The 13,840-nt window shown below is 39.5% G+C and overlaps 1 protein-coding gene across 1 annotated transcript in view; it reads right to left on the bottom strand.

Annotated features, from left to right (window-relative positions):
* Positions 1-12,369, bottom strand: part of bru3 (CUGBP Elav-like family member bruno 3) — an 825,259-nt gene extending 812,890 nt beyond the window's left edge. The window contains exon 1 of the mRNA XM_089595410.1: positions 11,938-12,369. The gene's annotated coding sequence lies outside the window, so the exon portion shown is untranslated. The remainder of the gene's footprint in view (positions 1-11,937) is intronic.
* Positions 12,370-13,840: the final 1,471 nt, after the last annotated feature.

The raw sequence follows: 13,840 nt of genomic DNA, 5'->3' as shown, positions 1-13,840 counted from the left end.
TGAGGACTCACGATTAGTGTCGAAACAATGTTTGGGAAATATTTTTTAGAATAACTTTAATAACTTATTTTGGAAAATAAAAATTTTTTATCTTTTAAAAACGATTCAAATACAACGAATAACTGTTTCATCAAAAGGCTTCTAAATAATTTTAATTGAGATTTAATTTAGTCATTATTCAGTTAGTAATTGAAATCAATTTTCTTCAAGTTCAAATTAACAATCGAATTCAATTATTGACTAGTTGAGAATCCAGTTAACAAACAAACAGATTAAAATAATTTTTCATTACTATTCAAATTAAATTGTTAATTTATTATTTGAATCAACTTATTTCAAATAGGCCATAAGTTCAAGTATCCATTGAAATATTTCTCTTAATAAACAAAAGAATTGAATTTAACAAATTTCGAATTGAATTTTTGAGTATAATTACAATAAACACTTCAGAACTCGTCAAATTTGTCTTGCCACACTGCCGAGGCAATGTAACTTTTTGAGGCATCCTGATATTTTAAAAATATAACTACAAAACCCACTCAAAAGTATTTTTATTTTCCAATTTATAAAATCGTATCGTAGAGACTCAACTTCTCCGTCTCCCGGCCTCACCGGAAATTCCAGCAACATCACCCCATGTGTCTTTAACACGAATCCCCTCGCCCGTCGTCTTCGGCCCACAATGACCTTCCCGAACGGAGCAGTGGCTCTTTGTGAACGCGATTGGCACACGCGGCACGTGTCCACGAAATCGGAAGTGTGTATTGTGTACGACTCGCTCAGTTGACGAGCCGGATGATCATTTTCGTATACGTGCAGGGTAGGTGATTTCACGCTGCTGGTACGACATTTTTTAAAAATAACCCATTGATCGCTGCAGGATTTTCATCAAAAGTACTATATACGCAAGGAAGAGTCGTTTGCATGAAAATACGCGCGTCGTTAATACCCAAACTTCCCTCGATGCTTTTAACTTGATCTCAGCAGAGGAGGATGTACATATACATTCGTATACACACAAACAGAAAGAGAGCGGAGTCGACCTATTGTCCGACATTCGCGAGGAGGAAAAAAATTTTCCAATTTTCCGGCTCGGCGGCCTCGCGGCGCTAAATTCTGGAAAATTCAATTTCCTCCAGGGGGTGGGTGCGAGAAATCAATTACCGGCTGAAAACATCCTTATGTACTCGAAAGTGGGAAATCGCTCTCTCTCTCTCTCTCGGCCTCTCTCACGCGCCTTTCATTCGTCACAAACAAAAACGAGAAGCGGCCGAAGTATTCTTCGCGCGAGACGCGAACTTTTTACTCAGCAAAGGAGGAAAAGATGGGCACGAGGAGTAAGACGTCTTTGTAGGTGGAGGGAGGGAGGAGGCAAAGGGATGTATTTAATGGAAGTGGTGCCCTGGAATGAAAATAAAGGGGGGAAATGATGGACGGGAAGCTTGAATGTAAATCACTGATTTTTATTAATTTACTTTTGACAGCAGAAGATCTCTTTCCTTGCATGATTTTTATTAAATTTAGTTGAGTCATGAGAATATTTTTTTTTTAAAGATTTTTTCATTAGGGGTGAGTTCATAAAAACAAAACGATAGCTTTGTATTGGTTATTGGCGATCATGATAGATCATGTTCTTTTAAATTACACAATGTTTTGTAAAATTATGACATTCTTTAATGTAAAAGTTGACTAAATATTAAGTGTAAAAAATACTGCAAATGTGCAGTTAGTACCTCTTCCAGAAAACACACAGCCATAGTGTATGCACTAAAATAAAATGTAGGTCTTACTAAAGTGTTTGTTAGTTATCTTTTACAAAAAATATATATTTTGTTTCACAATTATTGAAAGAAATGTAATAATATTACAGTATTTGATTTTCATCATTTTTTTGTTGTAATTAGCATACTTGATTAAAAAACAATTTCCAATTGCCCAATTAGCCTCACGCTTAATTATGAACTGATGTAAAAACAAAGAGGAAAAAGGAATATTTAAAAATCTACGAGGACACCTAGAAATTTAACAAAAGATGAAGAAGAAGAAAAAACACTTTTCAAGATTAGTATTTTTATTGGTTCTTAAACTTTTATATTTATTAAAACTCACAAAAATATCTTCCACCTATTCATAAAGATAAAATTTAGATTAAGTTTCATATTTACTCCCTATTTCACAAATACCAGAAACTATGGAAAAAAACCTTATTAAAATATCCGTTCACCAAAGCTTACAGAAATTTTGAGCTGATTAGTTGTTAAATCTTTTATAAATTCAACGTTCTTAATAATAAATGGAAAAAAAATGTTAGCAATTCAAAATAACGTAATAAATAACGAAGCATGCATGAATGCTTAAATCTTCAGCCCAAACTTAATGAGGCACAGTTGAGAACAAAAGGAAAATCCGACAAAGGCCATTCAGCGTCGAGAGAAATAAAGAGAAAGGGAGGATCCGAGGAAGGGAGGGGAGATAAAACAAGAGTAACACGAAAGTCTTATTCCAAAATCGGCAGCCGGCCACTCGAAAGCTTATAAACAGGGATGGGGGTTCGGGAGAAGGGAAAAAAGCCAGTCTGCGAAAAAAAGGGCGGGCAGGGGTGGGAGGGACGTGTACGGGGACGGGAAAACGAAACCTGATTTAGGATCCGCGGAGAAATCTCCCCGGGGGGTGCAGACCACTGCTCTCCGGTTTTCTGACCACTGCTCCCAGGAGTCACCCTTTTGTTTCTCGTCGAATTAGAGTGTGTCACTCTTCGCTTTTTTCCCTCCCATTCTTTTTTTTTTTTTTTTTTTTTTTTTCCTCGGAAATCGAATTTTCTTTCACAAGGGAGATACATTACCTTTCGTCAAGTCCATTATGATTTATTGTCCTTCCAATAAAATCTTTCCAAACTTAGATTTGCCATTTTAATCCATCCACTAAACTTAATTGAAATTAGAGGACACGGCGATGACGATTGTTACTATAATTATTTTTCCTATCGCACAATCCTCCTGTATTACCTCTAAAAAAAACTGCATTTCAGTATCGGGTGTGTGAGAGAAAAAAGGGAGAGGAGCTTGCTTCAATAGGAGCTTTAATCAACTCACGTCCAGTAGCGTCTAGTGGCCTCGGCCTAGCTTTCCTTTTCTTCCCTCCCAAGAGAGAAAGACAGATAGTGGTTGGTCGGAAAAAAAAGGAGGCAAACGAAACAGAGGCTGGACGTGAGGAAAAAAGACATAAAAAAAAGGACAGCTCTCGCGATTATTCACCCTAAAAAACAAGAAGATCCATAGGAAACGAAAGGGAGGAAGAGAGAGAAAGTCCATTCCACGGACAATGCTCGCGTGTGCGCGGCGTCGAGAGCGTCCGGAGCACTTGACCATCGCGAAACAATGAGATTGTTTTCCCAAACGCCCCGGCAAAGCGAGAGCTGCATGTGGTTGTACGAAACGCTGGGGTGGTGACGAAAAAATCCAGGCTCGAGCTATTTCATCTTTTTTTTTTTTTTTTTTTCGTTTGGTGGGGGAGAAATAAGTGGCAAGGGAGAGATGGAAGGGGTGAGCTGTTTTATAATTGTATGGTAATTATTTTTTGCATCTTTTTTTTTTTCAAACGTATATGACCGTTTTGCGCAAAAATTAGATTTTTTTCTTACCAGCTTACGTGATTAACACTTTTTAATAATAAAATAGGATTTGACATGCCCATCTTAAATTACACAAAAATAGTATTTTTATTCAATGAGTAAAATATGAATATTCTTTCATAACATGATGATTTTTTTTTCATAATGGTGGTACGTACGATAGCATTAGTTCAACCTCGAAATTCGTTTTTAAAAAAGAAAAATTTTGAAACAGCCATAATTTGTTTTCATCTTGGTCTGATATACACTCTCAATCTGTATTTTATTCAAGAGTTCATTAGTTTTAAAAAAACTGTTTGTAAATACTCAACGCCATCCCCTTAATTATGATAAGTGAAAATTCACATTTAATAGACCTGAGAAATGATATTCCAGAAAACGACATTATTAAAATCAAAAAAAAAAAAAAGTTTCCACTGAATGCCTTCAAAGATATACTGATTGGCATTTAAAAGATAGTATGAAAAAGAAATAGATTTTACATGATCCCAAATATAAGTTCAGAAAAACTATTGCACCATCGATGAGTAATGTTTCCTCTTTGAGAAATCCAGAAAAAGTAATCCATGCCCTCCTTAACGAAACAAACACCATCATAACCGCATAAAACAGGTCAAACAAACGAGATCCGATCAAACATCAATGAAGGCTACACGAAAAAGTTACGTGCACCCTCTCGGGGAGGAGTCAAAAAGAGAAAAAGGATACTCGCCATGGAAGGAAGAAACAAACGGCAAATCGGTTTATCGGCTCGATCGCGTGGCTCATCTCCAGGAGAGCTCGCGGAAGGGGGGGAAGGGGAGATCGCTTCATAACTCGACTACGAATTCACTTAATAAAGAATCTCGAGCGGAAGAGGACTGGGAGCTATCGTTTGGCGCGAGGTGCCGTGGCAACTTAAGGATTCGGCTCAGGAGCCGCTGCTATCGCTGCCGGCAAACACTGCGCCTCTGCCAAAAAGGCCAATGGTTATGTATACGCGTGTAAGGGATCACGGGACGGCTGGGATTGTTGTGCTTTTATGTATATACATTTCTACTCTCTGGTGGGCACCTTCAAGCTTTCGACTTTTCGTCTGCTAATACGGAAATTTCATTCGAGTTTTGTTGTTGAGAGAGTTTTTTTGTATCGTTAATTTTAGCGCGTTTCATTCGATTACTGGCAAAGTACGATGTATACTTTTTCCTCATTGACTTACAACACAAACGACTTTTGATGAATTATTCAAGCTTATTTCATAAAATAATGTCAAAGTTTATGTGAAATCGTTGTTGTCCAGATCGTAACATCATAGACATACTAAAGATAATTTATTTTTTTTCATAAGTGTAGGTCCAATTCCAAGAATCAATGTGCACTTGCGATAATTACTACTATTACGAGCAGTGAAAACAAATTTGTTAAGAGGACATTTTAAAACTTTTTTTCTCTCGGTGAGTTATAAAATTTTCAAACATATCTTATTGAAATCGTCCATATCTTAGAAAAATTATTTTTACCAATTTTTCTCAAGTCTTTTTACTTGAAATTCATGAGAGCCCAAAGTTGTCTCGAAAACAAAAATAGCGCAAACTCTCGATTAAACTTTGGCGATATATCCGGCAACAGTCCTACATCGCACCTTCAACGAATCGCCGAAAAAAAAAAAAAAAAAATTCAAGCCACCTCCTACTTACGAAAAGCTCATCCAATACCTCAGTACGAGCTTTTTCGCAAAAATAAACGCGCGAAGCTTTCGCGCAGAAAAAAAAGTGATGTACTAACGAAAAGCAGACAAGAACAAAAACAGGAGGAAAAAAAGTACAGCGGGTAGAGCGCGTTTTCGCACAATTAAGGTAAAAGTGTACAGCGCAGGCGCCTCCGTTTCAGGCCTTCTCAGGAAATTGCACGATACATATCGGGAGGCGTGTGTATACATGTATATACGTACATGCACAGTAAAGGGGAAGGAGAGAGAGAAAAAGAAGACGGAAAAGAGGGAGGGAGAGGCCGATGGCACGCGTCCAAAAAGTTGGAGAGATTAATCAGCGCTTAAGGAAGTTTGTGACATGTTGATTCATCAACACACACATACACGCGCGTTTCTTATACTAGCGAAATTCAAAAAGACAGACAACTTTTTAAAGTTAAGAGTTTCGAGACACCCCCCGCCCCTTTTCTTGTGCAACATCGATTACGAGGCTCCCACCCGCCTTCGTCTTTAAGAAGTTCAGCCCTCCCGTCGTCGTTTATTTCCAGAGCCCGGCGGACCGATCGATTTCTCTCCTCTCGGCTCGTTATTATACAAAATCGTCGCTCACTTCCTCCCTTTTGTGCCCGTACCCTCTTTTTTTTTTTTTTTCTTCTTTTGTTTGTTTGTTTCAAGCGTATAGGCGTCGATGTTACATCGTTAGCATCACAACTGCACTTGAAATTTTTATTAGGGCGAGTACCGAGCCTCGGGTGGCTGATGATTGTAACGAGGCTTCGAGCGATGCCGGGTTTTTATTCCCAATACTACGCGGTGGGCTTTGCTCGATTTAGCTGCTGTAATCTAATCAGTGGTGTTTATGTGAAAAAGAAACAAAAATGCTTTTACACGATGTATTTTTTTGGTTTCGTGAAAAGATGAGGGTGTGTTGATAGATTTGATCTGTAGAGGATTGATTATTTTTGTCATCTTATTTTCGGCAGTACCACGACTGTCGTCTCAGGGAAGCTGTAGATACTGGTTCTCTGCGTTGAAACAATTTGGAAGTAAACTGAGCAACCCAATTCTTAAAGTCAAAGAAAATTTCTTCACCCTCATTCTGTTAAATATTTTCTTTTAATTGGAACAAATTTAGTCGATCCAAAAAAACATTTCATGCAACTAAATGAGAAATTCTTAATTAAAAAAAGAAAATTTAAATTTCATAAAATATTTTTTTACTCATAAGAAAATATTTAACGGAATGAGGGTAAAGAAATTTTCTTTGATTCTGAGAATTGGGTTGCTCAGTGCATGATAAAAATGCTTTTACCTTTTCCTAAGGGTGACAATCTTCGCCAAAAATTGAAACAACAAAGAAAACTATGCTCCAAAGACCAAGAATTTTTTTTTTTTTTTTTTTTTTTCATTTTCTTTATAAGTAGGGTGTCTGACCAAACGTTGAATGTTCCACTTGAAAAAGTAGTGTGCGCACACGTGCTCTTATTTCAAGCAGAATTTTTCAATTTAGCAAAAAAAAGGTTCAAACATCCAAAGAAAAAGCCTACGAATGCGTCGAGGTCAATGGAATCAGTGGGGCGTGTGAAATTCGACGGGGACAAACGAGATTACAAGTGTAACGTGCACGTAACGCGAAAGAAGCCGCTCAATTTGTCGCGTTCGCGCGAATCCAAAAAGATCAAGGAGAGGGAGAGACGAAGCTGGTGGAATGGTTTCTCTTTCGTATTCATTGGACTTTGAACGTATCATGCATTTACCACCATCTACAGTTGTCGCATGTTTTAGATGATGCGAAATCGAAGGAATCTTATTATATCTATATTAAGATCGATTTTTTAACTTTGAGTCTCAGCAGGAGTACTTGGATTGATTCATTTTTAATATCATCTTTTTAATAGTATTGGTAATCATTTTAGTATTATCTGTTAATTTTTAGTGCAAATCATCGATACAAAAAAGTAGTTGCTACGATAAAAAATTTGAAACTTCACTTAGTTGGAGTTGATTGCGTTTAAAGATTTTTGTATTCACGTTGATGAATTTCTCCAACTGATTAAAAACTACCAGAACGTCAAGTAATGCCATTTAAATAAAAGTCCAAAATATTATGTTTTTAATATTCGTGACGAATTTTCATGATTTCGGATTTCTAAAAATTCACCTATTTCAAAATGATTCCACAATGATTTCATTTTCTGCATTGAAATTATTTACTTTGGCAAAGTATTTTCTTAATATCTAGTAATTTAATCTCATATGATTCCAACATTGGTTTCAAAATCATTTAAAACGAAGAAAATCCAAGTATTCGTGTAGTTTCCCTTTTTGTGGTAGTCTTTGTCAATAAAGGAAAACCACAAGTAATACACCTCCAATAACACTGCATATTTTTAAACATTCAGAAACAAAGTGCAATTTCTTTTTTTATAAGAATCCACAACGTTTACCCTATCAACCCTTATTGTAGTCATGTAAAAAATTTTTATTGATGTCATACATTTCTTGAAACTTTTGATACCATTTTATTAAACGATTTTATCGATATCAATCGACTGCTGATTAATTTCGCTAAGAAGTGTCCAAATAACCATAAAAAAACAACCAAAAACGAAACAAAAAAAAAAAGAAGAATAAACAACTAGCTCATCAACGCGCGTCTTCCACGATCCCAAGGAGCTTAAAGACAAGCGCCGTCCAGTAAAGCCTCAAGTTTCTCTCTGAGCCGCAATCACTCACGGGTCGCTCTTCGATTTTATGCAAAACCTACTTCCACCTCCCGTACCTAACCTCGGATTGGGATAACCAATTATCCAGCCAAACGAGCTTGGCTGTGTTTGCCCTCGGACAACCGACCCGCCGCTCTGCTGCTGTACAGTACAGGGTCTTTCGACAATTTTGTTTGCTGGACACGGAAGGGCGCACCGAGGGGGTACAGGTACATCCCCCCACGTGCTTCTTTGTGCTTGTCCATATTAATACTCTCGTCTGACTTGCGTAAACAGTGTCACTCGACCGTTGTATACGACGTGTTGGAAAGGGATAAGGTGTCCGTGCTCCACAGAAATAGCGTCCGACGAGGAGAAAAGAAAAGCCACCGAGACTCAAAACGAAGGTGATTGACCATTGTGTATGCACGATCGGATGATGAAATTATCCATGTTTCTACGGCCGTTCTAGTGATTTACAATAATACAGCTCAAGCCATTTAGGACAAAAAAATTGAGTATTTGATAACCCTCGACCCACATACATGACAGAGTCTATCACACACCCAGAAACCATCTGTTGTGGATCCTTCGTTTGACTCAGCATCGTCACAACCTTTTTTTATCAATTAGCATTCATCAATGAAAATTTAGGTAGTTTTATCGTCAAGGAAAATACCAAATTAACGTATTATCCCCCGGAAATTGTTCGAATCGACAAGAAGTGTTATTTTCTCCCTCGATACGCGTACTATAAATTATTGAAAAAAAAAAAAAAACGCAAATGCGCACCCGTGCATGACTAATGCGTCGATTAAAACTCGGCTGTCCCAGCGAGCATTGCCCAAAACCTCGGAGCTATTCAGAAACAAAATTTCCAAAGCGCAACGCGTGTCCCAGGACGCGGGAATCATTAATCGTGTACGCGCGCGTAGACACACGGGACGAGTCGTTAAAAATACACGGGACGATGACAGACGGGAGGTGTCCATCGGCGTATTCGACCACCCGCGGGACAAACTGGAAACGGGCTGGTGAAATGAAAAAAAAGAAAAAAAAAAAAAAATGCTAATGGAACTTTCGTACATCGGCTACCGCTAATTTGATTATGTGCTCCGTGGGGACACCGCTTTTCACGAAACTATATAAGCTGTATAGACACGCATTCTGCTCTTGTTTGGCTACCCGAAAAAACCGAGATGGTCGAATCATGTTTGAGGGTTGTCGGCGCGTGTGTGGGGGTTGGATTTCTTGTTTTTTTTTTTTTTTTTCGATCACGTTACTTTTTTTCATAGAAGAGGAGTTTGTTGTTTCGCGTGGGTGAATTTGTTATTGACGATTTGTCTTTCAATGATAGATTACAGCAGTGACTCAGATTATATCTAGTGGCTGTGTAATGCACGATGGATACGAGTGGGTGGCTTATGTTTTCTTGCTCGTTAAAAAATAAATTATTCATCAATTTGAAGAATTTTCAATAGAAAGAATTAAACTAGTAATTTCACGTAATGCTTTATTACACCTACGGTTTAGAATTTAAAGGGGTTTTTTCGGTGCATATATACATTAAAAATCCAAGTGTCAAGTACTCCTTTAAAGTGTACAGTTGAAATTTACCTTCGTTTATGAAATGCACTGCGGCTGCGTTCATACGAATTTTAAGAACAACCAAATCTATGATGCACCAAGTATTTAGCTATAGGTTTACTAAACTGGATATACTTTTGCAAGGGAAAAACCAATGTCCGTCATAGATTTAACACGCTCACAAGAATTGAAGAAAAACAATTGTTTAGTTTAATAAAATGGGCGAAATAGTTTACAAGGCGTTTATTAGGTTTTTAGTAAAACGTTTATTAACACCACTGTAATGTATTTTACGAAAAAAGAGAAATTTTCACACTTTAATACGCTTAGATTTACAGCGTATCGTTTAACACGTTAGCCCTACAATTGTATGTCGTTCACTTACTGCTAATCTTGGAAAATGAATTAATTCATACACCTTGGGAATAGGGGGTTGCAATACTTAGAAAATTAAATAATAATTTCATTCGTTCCTATCGTGCGATCACTTCCCTTGTCTAACACTTGAAACTTGAAGTACTGCGTGATTCATTTTTTTAAAAATGAGTTTTTTTAAACTGATTTTCTAAATTTAAAGTCCATGAATTCTAACGCACTTTCATCTATTTTTAAGAATTTTCAACCGATTTCGTCAATCACTACGCGCACAAAAACATCGAAATATTACAAAAAATAAAAATAGCACGTCAATACCACTATTGAACTGCATCGTCACACTAAGAACCTCTTCACGATGTGATGATACATCTTACGTTAAATTACTAATGTCACCCAACTGCATTCAATTCTCAAAATTGCCAATCAGCGTTACTGTCACGTATTTTGTAAAAATCTTAAATTTACACATAATCTAACTGGATACTTCAGTACACTGATACAAAGGATTCCTTAAGCCACAGTCATTAACTGCTGACAAACGTGGGTTACACACAAGCAAGTACCTGATCGTTAACATTAGTGACAGTCAGTATTGGAGGTTAAAAAAAATATGGTCACGACATCAAATGCATATTCATTGACCCTAACCGACAACGTCTTCACTGTCAACGACTATTCATTTTACGTACGTAAAACCAAAACTTCAAATTATGGTTTATGAGTCATTCATTGACTACACGTAATTATTTCTATCAGTGTCATTTAATATCCTTGGAACGAGCAGTATTATCAAAAGTTGGTGTATGGCATAAGGATCCGTCATCCAAAGTCTCTATGAATACCTACAACACCCTCATTCAAATTCAAAACAAGACCCTCATTTACGTATTCTAACCTAAAAACGAAAACCTCAAAATTCGTCCAAAAAAAAAAGCCTTGCAAGCCCCGAAAAACCATCCCCTAGCTTGAATAATTCACCCCCCCCCAAAAAAAAAAGGAAAACAACCCCAAGATAAGACGCAACAACGTACCTGGCTGATAAACAAGGTCCGCGACGTGCGGCCACACGATCGCCGCCCCGCGCTCCACGCTGTCTGCCTGTTGTTGCCGCGTGCTCGCGGCCCTTCTGCTTCTCTCTCTCTCTCTCTCTCCACCCTCACCGGCGTTTCCTACTCCCTCTTTCTATCTCTCTATACACGCGAGCTTTTTGTCCCCCTTCGAGATTCCGCGTCAAGTTTTTTTCTATTTTTTTTTTTCTTTCGTCGCTGTTAATTGTACCAATTTTTTTTTTCTTTTTTTCCCTTCTCTATCCTCAAATCACTCGGGGATGAAGCTACACCAGGAACAAACAAACGATTGCCGACAACTGTGCACACGTGTCGGGTAGCACCACTTTTTTTTTTGTCGAGAAAAAGAAAAATTTACTCCTCTCGTAATTGGTTCACTGAACTTTTTTGATACTGATAATACGTGGAAACAGCTGGTTATACGGCTCTAGTTTAGTCCACGGTACGGTCGTTGGAACGCGCACTTCATTAATTTACCGTTGGTCAAACGAGCAAATCGGTAGATGGAAAAACAAAAAAGAAAAAAAGCCCACCACTTGAACGAACGAAACCATCACTTGGTAACGCTGAAGTTTGAAGGAAGGAAATTCAAGAGGTGACCACAACGCCAATAACAACTATACGACAAGCAGCGGGAGGCGCCAGCGTGACCTTCGCATCCCTTTCCACCGAAAAAACGACTAGCTAGCGTCCAACGACGTGGTCATCGTGCTCGCATCGGCTGGTCCTTTCCCACAATCGCACTATATGATTCCCTTATCCAAGGATTACTCCGCCGATTAGCTTTTTCAACGACTACTCGTGATCAAACGGAGGGGGAAACAAAAAACAAGAAAACAAGAAAACCAAAAAAAAAAAAGCAAAACAAACGTCACTCACTCTGGGCCCTGTTTGACGTTAAAGCAGATACAAGGCGTGGGCACACTGACCGATGAACACTGACGGACGACGACGGGGATCAAAAAAAATCACACTGTATACGTCTACTGCTGTAAACACACGCGTTTCACCGGGCGAGCACACTGTGTATAACCCCGCGGGGGGATATGATCGCGATTGATTGTTTTCACGAAACAAAGGACATGGGTAACGATTCACGGGGGTACATCGCGAGTAAACCAAACGAAAAAAACAACAACAAACGTTTACGGATTATTTATACATATCAAGGAATCATTAACGCTGCCAAACTTTACTTGTGTATTCGATATGAAAGGGGGTGTTGAGGGGGAGGGCTGTCGCAAGACCCGTTTCTCAGGCGTGCGTAACGCGCCGCGGATAGTTTAATGTGGAGTATCGCGTGATGCTCGCTGCGGGCTCGCTCTCCGCACACTGACTGAAGACTCCGAGAGGGTGGCTGCGAGACCGAAACCCTCTCTCTCTCTCTCTCTCTTATCCCGTGGTGTGGGTGTGTGTGGGAGAGCGTGACGTCACCCATCGGCAAAAGCCCACCACGCGGGTACAGAAGAGGAGGAGGAGGTATAGGCCGAGTGGGTGGCATCATCCCACCGGCCGGCTAGTGCGCCGGCGCCACGAGTCTCTCTCTCTCTCTCTTGGTGTTATTCAATCCCTCCTCTCTCCCGCTCTTCGGATCGTTGTGGAATCGTTTCTTTTTCGAGAATGTGTAAGAGCAAGGAGGGTGCAAAGGGCCGAGGGTTAATCCGTCGCTCCTCTCTCTCTCGGCTCTTTTCTTTCGAGGGACTCGTTGAGGCTCTTTGCGCCAACGACGGCCCACCCCCATTTTAAGGGATGAATCGAGTTCAGACGTTGGGAGAAAAGGTCAGTGTGCGCGAGGGGGGGGGGGAGTGAATGCTATACGCTCGGAGTCACGTGCGCGCTCGAGCGGTGAGTGGTGTGTCTTTTTTCCTTTCTCTCTCTTTCTACGTCTCGATGACGCGTTGGGTGCGCTTTTAGCGATACGCGGGCTTACAGAGAGAGAGAGAGAGAGAGAGAGTGTGGTGAATTTTTGCGATGAAGTTGTATTTACGGATGGGTGCACGTTTGCTAGTGACGAGAAAAAAATGGGAATCAAATGTCCCCCCGAACTCACGGTATTATTTTCCTTGTCGGGCAAACGGGTATCGATTGAGTGAAATTCCATGACTCACCGCGTCAGGGCAATAATTTGAAAATAACTACGGCTGGATCTTCCACAGCCGCTATTGTCGCTTCCAGGCTGGGAAAGGGTTCGTTTATTGATCTTCCCGAGCCGGATATTAATAGCATCCTGCGACCGCAATGAATATTTTCCAACGCAAAGTCCTCTGTTTTTCCATCAATCTTGCAACGCTACCTCGCGAATTGTTCAAAGTCAAAGACGGTCGCGTTAATTTTTATCGTTTACCGTACACTAAATACTCGTACTCCTTCACCCTGCAGAGTCTTGGTACACCGTATACACTTCAGTCTAAAAAAATACGGCAGCAGTCCATAGCATTTTCCAAAAGCTCGAAAGGCTCACTATGGAAAACTTTTCCGAAAGAGCTCGAACTTTCCAACTGCACCGGACCCCTTGCCTCCACACACCGATAATAGACCTGGTCAAAAAAAAAAAAAAAAAAAAAATCCCCCGAAAGTCGAAACGAGCACACCTTTCAATTACTCCCACCGCCCTCTTTTCCTCTTCTAATAAAACTTGGCTGCCAAGCACGAAAGTGAGCTAACCAAAGGACCTCCTATAACCGATCGGTGATTCTTATTTCCCTGTGCCTTAACTACAGCTATGCGCGTGTGTATAGGGAGCCTTTGCAAAACGAAAAGCAAGTTATTGAGGTATCGAGGG

Source organism: Copidosoma floridanum, unplaced genomic scaffold, assembly GCF_036245765.1.
Source record: "Copidosoma floridanum isolate Cflo_tuat_1 unplaced genomic scaffold, Cflo_Japanese_pri ptg000025l, whole genome shotgun sequence".
Lineage (NCBI taxonomy): Eukaryota > Metazoa > Arthropoda > Insecta > Hymenoptera > Encyrtidae > Copidosoma > Copidosoma floridanum.
This window is presented reverse-complemented; position numbering and strand designations above follow the sequence as displayed.